General features: G+C 42.6%; 1 protein-coding gene across 2 annotated transcripts in view; it reads right to left on the reverse strand.

The window, feature by feature from the left end:
• Window positions 1–15,743, reverse strand: part of SLC1A2 (solute carrier family 1 (glial high affinity glutamate transporter), member 2) — a 166,501-nt gene that overhangs the window by 57,785 nt on the left and 92,973 nt on the right. Inside the window, exon 1 of one of the 2 annotated variants that reach the window (XM_011940715.1) lies at window positions 4,421–4,534. The exons of the other annotated variant lie outside the window; for it this stretch is intronic. The gene's annotated coding sequence lies outside the window, so the exon portion shown is untranslated. Of the gene's footprint in view, window positions 1–4,420; window positions 4,535–15,743 lie in introns of those variants that run through there. 2 annotated transcript variants of the gene reach the window in all.

The raw sequence follows: 15,743 nt of genomic DNA on the forward strand, positions 1-15,743 counted from the left end.
TGCTAAACTGGCCAAGAGCTAATACCACTTAGAACCTAGAAGTATGGTTTTAAGAAGTATTTTGATCACCTCCAGCTATGGTTGCAGCCAAGCCCTTTTCTGGGTAAACCCCAGGTAAGCCTAAGCCATCCTGGGAGTCTGCCCAAAGGAGCCCTTGCTGGGGTAATGGGCATACTTCTCCGTCCTCAGCTTTGTCATTTCCCTGGCCAATAATATTCCAGATGTAAGCTTGGGGATTGCCATAGGGAGGCCAGTTTTTCACTTTCATATCTTAGGACATTTTTTAGCTGCTGTTTACAATCACCATCATTTGATAAAAGAAAAAAAAAAAATAAGCCCTTCACACCTAGAAAGAGAAGTGTCTCTGAACAGATGACAGTGCCTTCAAGACAGGGAGGTGTTGCCCTTATCCAGATAGTCTTGTCATAGTCTGGAGAAAATTTCCTTTGGAACCAACACCACGCTGCAGACCACTGTTTTGAAATAACTGGTTATAATGGGAATAGTGTGGGTTTTGGAGCCAGAGGGCCTTGGCTTCAAATCCTGACTCCAACTCTTGCTAGTTGTGTGGGGTGTAGAAAGAAAATCCTGATGCCTACTTCATAAAAATTAAACAAAAATAGGCTAGCATAGTACCTTTCTCCAGTGTACACAAGAAGAGACACATAACACCCATCAACTTCATGACAAGGATGACATTTTGTTCAGGGGGCTTACCCACTTGCCCTACCATTCCAGCAAGATACCAAGACCTAAGCTTCCAGTCTCAGAGTTAAGACCTGGAACCCAAATACAACTACTTGCTTTTTCATAACAGGCTGCCTAATACACTCGCCACCCAAATGTTTTAAAATTAGGAATAACGTTGCATGATCAGATGAGAATATTAGTCAAAATATAAGCTTCTATCTAGTGAATTTCTGAGGCAACTTCTGGTTTCCTGACATATGTGTGCACTAACAATCCCTCAGACCGTCTGAAAAAGAAAATAGGGTATGACTGCCCACAGCAGGTGAGTGAGGGCCTTTCTGATCAGTGAGCAACAAATATCACTTCCTCCTATCGCCAAGTGAAACAGACAGAAATTCACTTTACAACACAGCATGGGGAAATGATCAAAATGATCTTTTTAACATGGATAGACCATATTTCTATGTTTACAGGGGGATCTTTTTCCATTTTTAAACATGTCTCCAGCCAGTAATATGAAGCTCTAAAGCAGGAAATGTCGAACAAAGAATGGAGGTAGTATGTGTCCTGAAATGGTGAATGTATTTCCTTAGCCAGCTCTTGGCCAAACTCTCCAGTCCCCTGGAGATCATTAATCTCCTTGCCTTCTGCTTCATTTGAATCCCTCCTGCCACTGAAATGAGAATCAGGCACATGGCTGGTATTCAAGTAAAACTAGGAAGTATTTAAAGCAACCATTCTGGCAAGATCCATACAATGTAATGGAAGTGTCAGGCATCAGAACAGCCATGTCAAAGTGAAAACACACAAACATTAGGTTAGCATACACACCCAACCCGGCAACATGGTTGGATGCCTGTGCCACACATTTCTTTGTTGTACAATATTGCTGCCTCTTTAATGGTTTGTTTTTTAGGCCATAACAAAATGTTCCTGAAGTCCTGAATCAAAATAGCCACATCAAAGTGACTACATCAAAATACTGTAAACCCACAAATATTTATTGAGAGAATTTCCGTGAGTTGCCCTCTTGGAATTAAACAGATATGGAAGACTTGTAAGAGTTCTTGATGTTTGCACATAGAAAATAATTTTAAAGGTAATTCAGGGACTCATCTTGCAGCTGGAAACACAGAGAGTCCCCCAAGAACTCTTTGTAAAAATTCGGACTAATCTAAAATTTCCAACTATTCTAATTGGTCTAACTAATCACTACATCTCCCAGAATACAGAGACTGACATGGGAATTATCACGTAATATAGCATGATTACATAATGTATATAGATTATTATATAATATAGAGCTGCTTCTAAGCCTATACACCTTTAGAATAAGATGTAAGTTTTTAAAAATGTGTTCACACAAACAGCTATATAAATGCTGATTGCAAACACACCTGGTAACAGTGACACTAACAGGGATAACTTATATTTATTGAGTGTTCTCTATGTGTCAGATATTATACTCAGTAATGGGTATGGTACAATCTTTACTCTTAAAGAGCCTTTATTCAGAGAGAAAACATAAAGCACATTGTACTGTAATTGTCTGCTTTATGTACAGGCCCTGAGTAAGCTTGCAAAGGAGTCTACGGGAAATCATAAGAACAATGCCTAACTCAGGTTCAGGGAAGAGGAAGGGATGTTCAAGAAGGGGTTCCAAAAGGGGCCAAGACCTGAGTCAGCTCTTGAAGGAAGGATTTCATTTAAATGCCTACATTCTCCACCAGTCTATGAACCCCAGGAGGGCAAGACTGTGATCTTTAACACCTAGTACTGAGAGCTTAATCAATGTTTGCCAAGAGAAATTGAGAATTGAAAAGCAGCTCTAAAATGGCCCCTTGCTTGCCCCTGGGAATAAAGCCCTTCTGCAGACAGACCGGCAGCATGCCACTTCAGTCAGATTCTGACCATTCTTGCATTTATTCCACAAATTTCTAGTGGGCCCGTATTACAGGCCCCATATTGTTGTCAATGTTAAAGATATTGCAATAAACAAAAAGAGCCCTTGATATCATGGAGTGTGCACTTCAGTGAGAGAACAAATACATAGATAAATATATTTTAAGTAGTGAGAAGTGCTGGGAGGGGGGTTGTATTAGTTCATTCTCACTCTGCTAATAAAGACATACCCGAGACTGTGAAATTTACAAACGAAAGAGGTTTAATTGACTCACAGTTCAGCATGGCTTGGGAAGCCTCAGGAAACTTAACAATCATGGTGGAAGGGGAAGAAAACGTGTCCTTCTTCACATTGTGGCAGCAAGGAGAAGTGCCAAGAAAAAGGGGGAAAAGCCCCTTATAAAACCACCAGATATTGTGATAACTCACTCACTATCATGAAAACAGCACGAGGGTAACTGCCACCGTGATTCAGGTATCTCCCACGGAGTACCTTCCACAACACATGGGGATTATGGGAGCTACAATTCAAGATGAGATTTGGGTGGGAACACAGCCAAACCATATCAAGGGTGAAGGAGAAGGATAGTAGTGTGTGGGGAGGCAGTGTGATTTTGTATCAAGTGTCCAGGGAAGGTGTCTATGATGAAGGGACACTTGAATAGAAACCTAGAAGAAATGAGGGGAGAGTCTCCTCAAGTATTTTATGCAATTTGTCTAGAGCTTACCAAATAAATGGAACATACACAATATGGAAATCTATCTTACTACCTAGATCCCAAAGCTCCCACCCAGATGCACACCCTGGGGTCCACATGTTTATTTTTACATGGATTCAAATGAATATGTAATAAGTAATGCTGGGTCCTATCACCATCATGAATATTATGAGGGTTTAAATGACTATCCCAGCTCCCCCTAAGAGAAACGGTTACCAGGAAGAGGTGAGTTGGATACAGGTGGAAAGCCTAAGGTCACAGCAGCCAGCAGATTTGCTCCCATGGCAATGAGCAGAAAGTGCCAAATCTGGTCTGGGAAGTCCATCGGATACACAGTAAGATGTCCAGTGTGCACACTTACCCTTTTACTAATAGTCCCTTCCTACGTCCTGTGGCTGTGCACACAGAACAAAGCAATAAAACCCAGGTGGGATTTGGGTCCACCAAATCCATTGAGGCTAATGCTCTCTGACACTGCCTGCCATCTGTGTTTCTACCTGAGTGCCTCCTGAATGGAGGAATATTAGCAATGCAATGCCTTAATGTTGGAAGTTCCAGTGTGCCAACTCAGACCGATCTCTCGAATGGCCTCCACTGCCCAACAAAGTAAGGCCCTGTGGTGGGACAGCTGTTGGAGGATAATTAAAAACTTTTAACAATGAGCCTATAATTTCCTTCAGCCTTAGCCTCTCCATTGAATTATTTAAACAGCTGTTAATTTTGCAATCGCTGCCCAGTTCTTTCTCATGCAAATCCACGTGAGTCCTGTTTCAAGGCAAGCTCAGCTTATCGTGCAAATCATCCTCTGTGACTCAGAAGGGAACGTGTAATGGGGCTAACACTAAGTTTTAAACTATTCTCAGAACCTGCTTTTCATTAGCATTCAATTTCCCTTGCTTTGCCAAGAGCCTCTAATAATAGGCTCATTAGATGTGGTGTTGGATTCAGATTTCCTGCTGCACACTTCAGTGTCGCCTTAGCTGGCACCAAACTCTCTTTTCCACCTTCACTGATTCGATGAGGTGGCAACAGAATACTCCACAGGGAGCCTAAAAGCAACTGGTGTGTTTCTCCTGGAGGATGTGAGGTTTGCAATGGGCTTCACCCACCTGTCTTTCCACTGCTGACATCTAATCTCCCCTCTCTGGCCCCAGGCTTCGGGATCTGGGGAGGTACTAGGGAGACAATGATGTCCAGAAATTGCCCTACTGGAAGACACTAGGTCACCCTAGTATCAAGAACAAAAACAGTGCTCGTAGCAGGGCCTCTCGCCTAAGACAGTTGTTGTATTTGGATAAAAAAGATGGAAATACCAGTGGTGTCAACTCAAGCACCAAGAACCAGGAGGTAGAGATTTCAGCTTTGATTGTCCCACATCCAGGATTTTCCCCAGCTCCCTGAAGAATGCCACCCCTGCTGTAAAAGGGCCTGAAACCCTAAGACTTCCTGACATTTCCAACAGCCTGCAAGTCCCTCCACCCTTCCTAGATCCTGTAAGACTTGCCTTAACTGTGTCAAAGATGCTTACCAACCAAGATGTCAGTCTCTTTCCGACAGATACTGTGTTGTCACAGATCCTGCAAATGAAACTTAAAGGGTCACAGCCTCCAAAGTCTCCTTCAGTCCCTTCCTCTATTCATTGTGTCTTCACAGTGTTCATTTGCAAAATCACAGAATTACTTTCTGGTCCTGCTGGTGAGGCATTCCAGACTTCACAAACCTCTTTTCTATAGCTTCTTTCAGTCCATTTGAGGGGCTGGTTAAAGAATACAGTTTATAGCTATCCTGAATCATGATGGTATTGGGCCAGGATAGGACTGGAAGTCAGGAAGTCTGTGTTCTAATTCCAGGACTGCTGCTAAATGGGTGTGTCAGGGGAAAAGTATGAGGATAAAATGGATGTAACGTTACCTTCCGTGATCAACAGACAGTAGGCTAAACTGCTATGAGATGGTAAAAACATATTCTTAATGTAAGATATCAATAAGGTTTAAGTATCAATTTTGGCCCATTTTTATTTTTTAGGTCCCATTCTCTTAATCTATAAAATAAGTGGGTCAAATTGGAAATTCTTTAACATTATAAAATTCTGTGATTCTCTAATTCTCCAGGGAGGGAAAAGGATAGTAATAGCATTCAGTTCCAGAGATGTGGATTCCATTCTAGGTACCCACGATGGAATAAGCCTAGAGCTGACCATGAAGACAAGTCATTTCATTTACCATGAGATAGCCCAGTAGCTACACCACAACCCTCACAGGGAAAGGCAGAGATGAGAGACAAACCAACAGCAACCATAACAACAACCTTTTGCATTCCTTTTAACCTTTCTTATGTCTGCTACGGAAGCATTGTTTTCTAGGGCCAATAAAGCTGGGTTGGGATGAAATTCAGCACACAATTCAGACGTGAGCATCTTCTAATTCCTCATCCATCCTTCACCTATTCTCAGGTCTAGATTTCTAATGTGGGCAGGTCAATGCCTTGGGAACAGTCAAACAGGTAAACTGGCATTGGGACTGGCCAAGTGCTAAACTCACCACTAAGCCATTGAGAGACCACCTACATCAGGCACAGTCAACATCTGTGGAACTGGTGAGGTGGCACTCAGAAAAGACAAGACAAGAAATCGAAGGAGAAGAGCCTCTTTTTCCATATCGCTTCCTAAGTGCAATGGCCCAAGCCAGCTAATGCCATGAATGGCAGGTATACAGCCAGTTGAGACTTCAGGTGTCTACACACAAACTGCAAAGACAAAGTAGCAGGAGACAAAGTTTTCAAGGGATGAATAAAAATTGTATTTGTTTGGCTCAGAAACAAATGTTGAAACATCAGCTCTGTTGAGTAACTGTCAGAAGGCAAGTTGGTGGAATGCAATCACATAATTACATGGCCATTGATTCTTGGTTAAAATGTCCCTTTTCTGGCAGTGGCTGAGACAAGACATTTAGTCTTTTGGACAAACCATGCAACTCATTGCATCATTATAGAGCTCCGATGAGATAATATCTATGAAAGCACTGAGAGAGTATCTGATATATAGTAGATACTCAATTTTAATATCCTCTCTTTGTCTGAAATCCCTCATATGATGCAAAATGACCAGTAAGAGAGTTTACTCACTGTTGAGTTTTAGTAAATCTCCTTGCCCATACATTGGTGCTTGTGCCTTTTACAAACAGAAAGTCTCAGAGGGTCCAGAGTGGGTGAGGGTCTGGGAAGATCCCACTGCCATCAGCCTCCCTACGATGGAATGACTGAATAACCTCTCAAAGAACATCAGGAGTACAACCTTAAGGATATGGCCTCTGGACTTCTATGAAATCCTTCCCCAGGCAGAGACTTAGGCAGCTTTGACCCAACAAATTTGCTTATTTCCAGATAGACTCACCACCCCAAACAGAAATAAGACACCAAGGAACAATTAGCCTCCAGGGCCCAATGAGAGACTGGGGTGGGGTGTTTGATCATCTCAAATTGGGAACCTCTTCTAAAAATAAAGATTATGCCGTGGCTCAGGAACACACTGGCCAGCCCAGTCCCCAAAGGCCTATCAATTCTGAAGTAATGGCTACCCATCTCTGGTTCATGGAACAACACAAAAATACATGTGATAACTTCACACAACATCAATAAGACGAGGAAGATTCACGTGGCATGCACTCTGGCTTTTGAACCAGGGGCAACTTGGCCCCTTTCCAGATGAATAAGCCAGCTTGCCTTGAAGCAAACCATCTCTGCTAGCTAAAACATCCTCCACCCACTCTCCAAACCAGCCTTCTTAGACTGACTTTTATTCCTTCCAAGTAACTCTGGGCATGACTTCCCTCAGGAGCCTTTGATGACTTGACTCCCAAGTTTGCTTTGTAGATGCAGTTTACCATGTCGCCCATGCTCTCAAGGCATTTTTCACAGTTTACTCGCATATTTTCCCCACTAGAACATAAACTCTTTGAGGACAAACTGTGTCTTATTTGACTCTGTCTCCACCATGCCTAGCATCCTCCTGGCACATAGTGTATGCTAAATTAGTGTATGTTGCATGAAGGAATGAAGGAATGGATGATTATGTTAAAAATATGTTCTTGTCACAGGTTCTTTGTGACACTCCATTATAAGAGGTAGTGGTCCAGAAGGCTAACAAATCTGAGAAGAGGAGAGAAATGAGAGAAGGAAGATAAGAAATGGTTTCAAGTGGGGAAGTCCCATCCTGTGAAAAACAGGGAGGCCGGGTGCAGTGGTTCACGCCTATAATCCCAGCACTTCGGAAGGCTGAGGCAGGTAGATCGCCTGAGGTCAGGAGTTTCAGACCAGCCTGGCCAACATAGTGAAACCCTGTCTCTACTAAAAATATAAAAAATTAGCTGGGCATGGTGGCAGGAGCCTGTAATCCCAGCTACTCAGGAGGCTGAGGCAGGAGAATCGCTTGAACCCAGGAGGTGGAGGTTGCAGCAAGCCGAGATCACACCATTGCACTCCAGTCTGGGCAACAAGGGTGAAACTCTATCTCAAAAAAAAAAAAAAAAGAAAGAAAGAAAGAAAGAAAAAAACAAGCAGGGAACACCTGCATTGAGAAAAACAGTGTGTAGCAGAAATGGGCAGCATCACAGCAGGGCTGATTCTTTTCTGCTGGTGGTTGTGATCCAGCTGCCCTGACCAAGGTATGGTAGTCTCAGTGCTCCCAGCACTCTTGAGGGAAGATGGAATGAGGAACCACTCTAGGTTCACTCAATAAGGCCTTTGGGGAAACTGATGAGGACCTGGGAAGATGTACTGGTCCCTGAAGAATCTCTTAGGACTCAACCACTAAGCATCAGTATCTCTAAATTGGACCCTCCAAAATGTGGTCCTACTGCCAGAAAGCACGAGTACTCATTCCCCTTCCAAGAGCCACTGGAACCCTGATCTTGAGGTTAAAAGAGCTCAAGATTTGGCCCTCAGGCCTGGGAGGTTCTTCTAGCCTCTGAAGCTTCTCAAACTGAGCCTTTCCTATCAGTCTGCCAGACAGGAGTGACTAGGATGTTGACTAAGAGGTGGTTCAATTAGCTGCAGCGCCTTTAGGCACTAGGCAGAAACTGGGTGAGGTGCTGTATACCTTAGCCAGGTTGGGTCTTTTGATCACACTTTACGATTGCTTTTCTTCAGTGCAGCCTGTCTCTTTTTTCTTCCTTCCAGACTGAGCAGTCAACCACACAATGTAGCATCAATCCCAAGCAAGAAGGCAAGTCACTATCATGACCTTGCAAATTGCAAGATTTACCATGGCAGGCATTCAAAATGCCACACAATGCTTTTGTGAGATGATTTTAAGGGCTTCCTCAAAGGTTCCCTGAAGACCTTCAAAGTTACCCACTTCTGGCTCCCAGAGACCCAAATTTTCTCCTTGAGAGAACTATCCCTTTGGATTCCACCCAAAGACCCAGATTTAAGCCAGAAACGTATGGAAAAAGCAACCCATTCACTGACACCTTAGTGTAAAGGAGATTCTCAATCCATTCCCCAAAATAGAATTGTCTGGAGGAACCCCTCAATATAGGTCCTGGACAGAACTGTATCTGGAAGCCAAACAAAAGGAGATGTCAAAACATAAATGACGTAAACTTTGCCAACTGCATACCATTGCCAGGATCAGTCTTGAAGTCAACTGTTGAAATTCTGAGGCCTCCGCAGCGTTTCTTGAATGCTAGCAATTTTATTCTCCTTTTTTTCCTTTTTAATCCAGATGCTTATTTCATATGAGTGTTCAGTTTGTGGAAATGAATCACACCATTCATGTAAGATTTGTGTGCTTTTTTGTCTGAGTGCTATACTTGAGTTAAAAGTAGAAAAATAGTCAAATTAAATTATCGTGTTAGAAGTAAATACATACAGTGTATCTATCTTTGGCCCTAAATGGCTGATTCATACTGGTGGATTTCCCAGCAAAAGAACAGGTACTAATTTTGCCCAAAGAACACCTTATACTTTGGGAACATGTAACCATCTCCTTCAGATGAGGCAAAACAGCAGGGCCTTAAGGTAGTCCAGGTTATAAAAGAGTGACCTGACTGGCCAAAGAAGAAGTTTGTGGCCTTCATCTTCTTTTTACTCTTCCATGCCCATAACAGCAAAGAACTCATATATTTCCTTTCTTGTCTTCCATAACAGGAACCCAAGCAGGTTCTTCTTGTGTTCATCTTTCAATTGTAAACAATAACCAACATTTCATCAGTTTAACTTTCTAACAAATAAGCTAATAATAACATTTGTGTCGTTTAAAAGGCATTTTTGCATTCATCAAGAGTTAATGACATTCCTGAGAGGGAAGGATTATTCTATCTTGGAAATGAAAAGACAGAAGCCCCAGAAGATTCTGAAACTTGCCCAAGCTCATGAAGCTTAGAAATAGCAGAGTTAAACCTGTGCTGTGGGTCTGCAGCAAAGTTAAACCTGTGCTGTCCTTTGCCTTTGAATCCAGTGTTTTATGGGCATACTCTTTCGAGAGGTATTTGCAGAGCAATGGACACGTCAGAACTACCACCGACACCAAGGCACTAGGTAGCTACTTATGAGACTTGCATTCTAGCATGTGGGGAGAGAAGATAGAGACAGGAGGTGCTGCTAAACGAGAGAAAGGGCAAGTGAGCTCTGGGAAGCTATGGCCTTGTTGTCTGCCTTGGACAATCCATGCTGCTGGTGCCATGGCCCCAGATGTACCATCATGAGAAAATGTCATCCACTCAACTGACTCCTCCCTTCAGGCAACCAGGGCACACAGGAACCATCCTATTCCCACTGACTTAGCCAGCACTTGCTGCTGTGAAATAACCTCAAGGGTTCACTCCAACTCTGGTCCTTCACTAGGAAGGACTCCCCACCAGAAGGACCCTAATGTCTGGTAACTGTTAATAACAAGAATAATGATGATGACAATAATGATGACAGCAGCTAACATCTACTCAAAACTAACTTCATACCAGGTATTTTTCTAAGTCTTCTTATGTATGAACTTATTTAATTCTCACAATAACCTCAGGAGATAGGTACTAGTATCAGCAACTTTTACTGAAGGAATAACGAAGTCATCGAATGGTTAAGTTACTTGCTCAGTGTCACAAAGGTAATAGATGGTAGAGCTAGGATTTGATCCCTGTCAGTCCTGGACTTGGAAGAACCGGTCAGCCCACTCTCCCTCCAGTCTGAGAAAACTTGCTCTTTATATTAGGCAATTTTATGCTAGCAATACACATTGAAACTGAACATTTGGCCAAAAAAGTGATTTTGCTGTCGTGGGATGGGGAGGATTCCAGAGAGAAGAAAGGTAACACCGAGTCCAAACCAGAGCCTGCTCCAAGAGCTATATGCAACAGTCATGGAATCCTAGAATTTCTGGATTACAGAGGCTTCCTGTCCCCTCTAAGCCTCTGGACAAATGATTATCTGGTCTAGTGGCCCCAACTCTGTCTCTGGTTCACTTGTTAAAAATACAGATCTCCAAAACTTATGTCCACACAAAACACTGCACAGGGATATTTATAGCAGCTTTATTTATAATTCCCAAAACTTGGAATCAACTGAGACATCCTTCAGTAGGCAAATGGATAAACCACGGTACATGCAGACAATGCAATATTATTCAGCACTGAAAAGAAGTGAACTATCTATTCACAAAAAGACATGGAGGAAAAATAAATGCATATTACTAAGTGTGAAGAAGCCAATTTGAAAAGGCTGCATACTGTATGATTCCAACTATATGACGTTCTGGAAAAGGCAAAACTATGGAGGGGCATGGTGATGAATAGGTGAAGCACGGAGGATTTTTTAAGGCAATGAAAATACTTTGTATGTTACTATAATAGTAAATACATGTCATCATACATTTGTTCAAACCCATGAACGTACAACACCAAGAGCCAACCCGTATGTAAACTAAGCATTCTGCATGATAATGAGATGTCAATGTAAGTTCATTGGTTGTGATTAATGTACCACTCTGGTGGGGGATGTTGACAGTGAGGGAGGCTGCACCTGAATGTGAGCACGGATATATGGGAACTCTCTGTACTTTCTACTCAATTTTGCTGTAAACCTAACACTGCTCTTTAAAAAACAGTATATTAAACAAAAACAAACAAAACAGAACACAAAACAGATCTCCAAGCCCCATTCCTGAATATTCCAATTCAGCACGTCTGGATGGGGCCTAGACCTCCAGACTTTTGCAAAAGCACCCAGATGACACTGTTGCAGCCAATCCACATACCAATGTCTGGTCAATGCCTGAATAGTTGCAGTGCAGGGCAGCTTATCACTTCTACTCTAACCATCCTGCTGTTGGATAGCTTTGACTATTAGAAAGTCCTTCCTTTATGGTGAGCCTATAACTGTCTCCCTGTAGCTTCTATCCTCAGGTTATTTTTCTACCCTGTGGAGCTACCTAATAACAACAGTTACCATCAGACAATGTACTGGATGCTTTACATATGTTATTTCATTGACTCCCTATAACACTCTTACAAGATAGCTACTATTATTAGTTCTTCTTTATAGATGAAAAACTGGAGGTCAAAGAGAGGAGCACATTTGCTCCAAGTCAGGCAGTTGGTAAGTAGATGAGCTGGATGGCAACCCAGCTCAGCCTGAACAAGGTGCACACACTTAATCATGACACTTAACAGAAAATGAAGCTGAATTCCTTCTCAATCTACCAACCTTTGAGGCATATGAAGTTTCTGCTCAGGGTTTTCTCTTCTCCAAGTTTGTTACTATCATGGTTAAAGCACCTCAAGCTAATTACTTGCATGTGTCTCCTAGACCTGCACACAACCTTCCAGGTAAGGGCTGGCTACTTCCCCACTCCCCTAAGCTCATCAAAGACTGCCTTTCTTGCTCTCACCCTCCAGCTCATCAGATTCTACCAGAGCTGAGGCTTTAGCACTGCCTTTGAAAAACTGAAGGGCATAGGTAACTTCACAGTAGAGAAAGTCTAGGGAGTACTGGTAATGAATAGAACCATTTATTGACTTTTTATTCTGTACCAGTGATAGGCAGAATAATGCCTCCACAAATGTCCATGTCCTAATCCCCAGAATCTGTGGATGTGTCAGATTATATGGCAAAGGGGCTCTAAGGCTGCAGGTACAAAGAAGGTTGTAAATCAGCTGACCTCAAGACAGGGAGATGTGCCTGGATTCTCTGGGTGGGACCAGTGGAATCACAGGGGTTCTTATGCGTGAAAAGGGGAGGCAGGAAAAAAAGAATTGGAGGATGGCAGCACGACAAAGACACAGCCCAATGTTGCTGGCTTTAAAGATAAAGGAAAGGGCCATGAGCCAAAGCATGTGAGAAGCTTCTAGAAACTGGCAAAGACAAGGAAACAGACTCCTCATCTGAGCCTCCAGAAAGGAATGCAGCCCTGCTGACACCTTGATTTTAGCCCAGTGAGACCCAACTCAGACTTCTGGCCTCCAGAACTATACGATAATAAGTTGTCTTGTTTTAAGCCTCTTGATTTGGGATCAGTTGTTACTGCAACAATGAGAAACTAATATAGTACCAGACCTTATGGTAAGTGTTTTCTACACTATCTCATTTATTTTTTACAAAAACCCTCAGCAGCAGGTGATAGACACAGAGAGTCTCCTATCCATACCCACGCCTCTGCTGCTTCTAGAAATCTGCTCAGAGAAGCAGCATGCTCAGCCAGACACCGCTTCTCAAACCTCCCTTCCTGAGATGTAGGCTGAAGTGTTCTGCTCCTCCCTTCCTCACTTCGTCCTGCCCTAGAGAAATGTAGACCTAAGTAACATCTTTCTCTCTTTAGCCGATCATGTATTCAAAAGGTTCAGCAACACCATGCCTCTAAATGGCTTCCATCGCCCATGGAAGCATTTCAAGGCCTCCCAGAGGACTTGTGCAGTTCCTTACTTTGATTCCTTCGAATGAGCTGCTAAATCTGTGGTTATCGAAAGTGAACTAAACATCCAGTCCCTGTTGATCCCAGCAGTCCAGTCAGCTTACTGACTGCCCAAGCGCTTCTCAACTAGTTTGATCTGCTAAATTTACAAGTGATGAACTGAGCTATCCAGTCACCCCTGAAAGGTAATGTTCTCACCAGGAGAATTTATTCTAAAGAGAAGAATGTGTATTCTCACTCTGGTAGCTTGTGGCGACAGACTGGTCCACAGGGCTTTGTTCACAGGGCTTTGTGCTCCCTGGAGTGGTCTCATTCCCCATCCGCACACAGCTGATCAAGTATTCACTCCCCAAACAGGTCTCTTTTGCAGCTACTCAAAAAACATAACCTTTGGCAAGGTGCAGTGAGGGGGCACAGTGGCTCATGCCTGGAATCCCAGCACTTTGGGAGGTCAAGGTGGGTGGATCACCTGAGGTCAGGAGTTTGAGACCAGCCTAGCCAAAATGGTGAAACTCCATCTCTACTAAAAAAAATACAAAAAATTAGCCAGATGTGGTGGCGCATGCCTGTAATCCCAGCTACTGGGGAGGCTGAGGCAGGAGAATCACTTGAACCTGGGAGGTGGAGGCAGCAGTGAGCCGAGATGGCGCCACTGCACTCCAGCTTGAGTGACAGAATGAGACTCTGCCTCAGAAAAAAAAAAAAAAAAAGCAAAAACCGAAAGCAAAAAGAAACATAACCTTTATCTATATTGTTACACTAAAAATAACAGACGTCACAGAGTTTACTCACCTTAAGGTAAGGATTCCTTTTCTTTATTGCTAAGCTAAAAAAGCAGTAACTTTAACAATGTTAATGATGAAGAGTTGGAAATTTATTCTAAAACCCTTTAATTTATAGTAACATATTGTTAATCATGTAAGCTTTTCTTTCTCTTTTTTTTTCCCTTGAGACAGTGTCTTGCTCTGTTGCCCAAGCTGGAGTGCAGTGGCATGATTTCAGTTTACTACAACCTCTGCCTCCCAGGTTCAAGCAATTCTCATGCCTCAGCCTCCCAAGTAGCTGGGATGACAGGCGTGCACCACCATGCCAGCTAATTTTTTTCTTTTTTTTTTTGAGTAGAGACAGGGTTTTGCCATGTTGTCCAGTCTGATCTTGAACTCCTGGCCTCTACCTACCTTGGCCTCCCAAAGTGCTGGGATTACAGGTACGAGCCACTGCTCATTTAAGTTTTTCTCAAGTAAATTTCAATGCACTTTGTTTCAGTCTTATTACTGAAAGTTACTAAAGGGTTTTGTCCACTTATAATTATGAAACCTAGATCCCTGAGTGGCAACAATCAGATAGAACTGAGAAGTGATTGTCCTTTAGATAGGCATGGATTTTCCAGTCTGCCACAGTCCCCACCATCCCTTATTGCATCCTTGCCACCAATGCCAAGTGTCAATTACTGTTTATCATCAGGCTTCCACTGCTGTCTTTCTGAAAAGAGTGTTAAGAGGAAAGTAAACTGTTTCCTGATTTCATGTGCATACCTGCCTGGCTCTCATTAAGTTAGCAGCCCCCGTCACTTTTGGTTCCATCATTGTACAGATGGGAGCTTTCTTCATATGCTTAAGTAAAATCTTCAAAAAAGGAATGAAAATTTATTCACCAGGCTACAAGTAGGCAGGGAGTGATTTAACAGAGCGAATCACGTTGTTACTAAAGATGTCACATAATTTACGCTTTGAGCAAAGGTTCCCAGGGGACAGGTGTGAAAACAAAAGCAAGTGATGTGTCATATCACCTTCCTAAGAGCAGGCAGAGACGGTGCTTTAAGAATAATTGATGACTCACTAGCAGATTACAGGGGGTGGAGGAGGGCTTCCTTCACTGTCTTCTCTGCATGGACCCTTATCATCAGTAGCCCCAAGATTAGAACTCTCTAGAGTAATGACTCAGTATGTGCTCAAATGCTGAGACGTGACTTCAGCCTTTTCTTTACTAGTCTGCTTTGCAGGGCAGGATATGGAGATTTGGTGAGTTGGACTCACAGCTTGTAGAGTCTGGCTGGAGAGCAGTTTTGTTTTGTTTTGTTTGTTTTGTTTTGTTTTGTTTTGCAACATCCCTTAAGACAGACATTTCGTACAATATGAGAAGTGACTGTTAGTCATTTTACAGATGCGAAAACAAAGTTAAGTAACTTTCCCATTGTCAGGTAGCTAGGAGGCTAGGAGTAGACAGCTGGGAATCACACCTTGGTCTGTCTTCATCCAAAACCAACTCCTTTTCATTACAATATGGCAGCTGCAAGAACCTGATACTTTAAGATGAGAATAACATTCTTCAATATTTCTTTATTTACAGCATCATAGACATAGCCTTCAATTGTCCAAAGTAGTTAAGAGTGTGTGCATTGATGGCAGGGAAGTGTGTGTATTGTTTTTTATTGTTTTATTTTGCCACTCTCAAGCAAACTTCTCCTTCTCCAGTCTCATCAACATACCCAACCTCAACCTCATAGCTGCTAAATCTTCACAAATACCCATAAA

The sequence above is a fragment of the Colobus angolensis genome, unplaced genomic scaffold, assembly GCF_000951035.1.
Source record: "Colobus angolensis palliatus isolate OR3802 unplaced genomic scaffold, Cang.pa_1.0 Scaffold192, whole genome shotgun sequence".
NCBI classification, from domain to species: Eukaryota; Metazoa; Chordata; class Mammalia; order Primates; family Cercopithecidae; genus Colobus; species Colobus angolensis.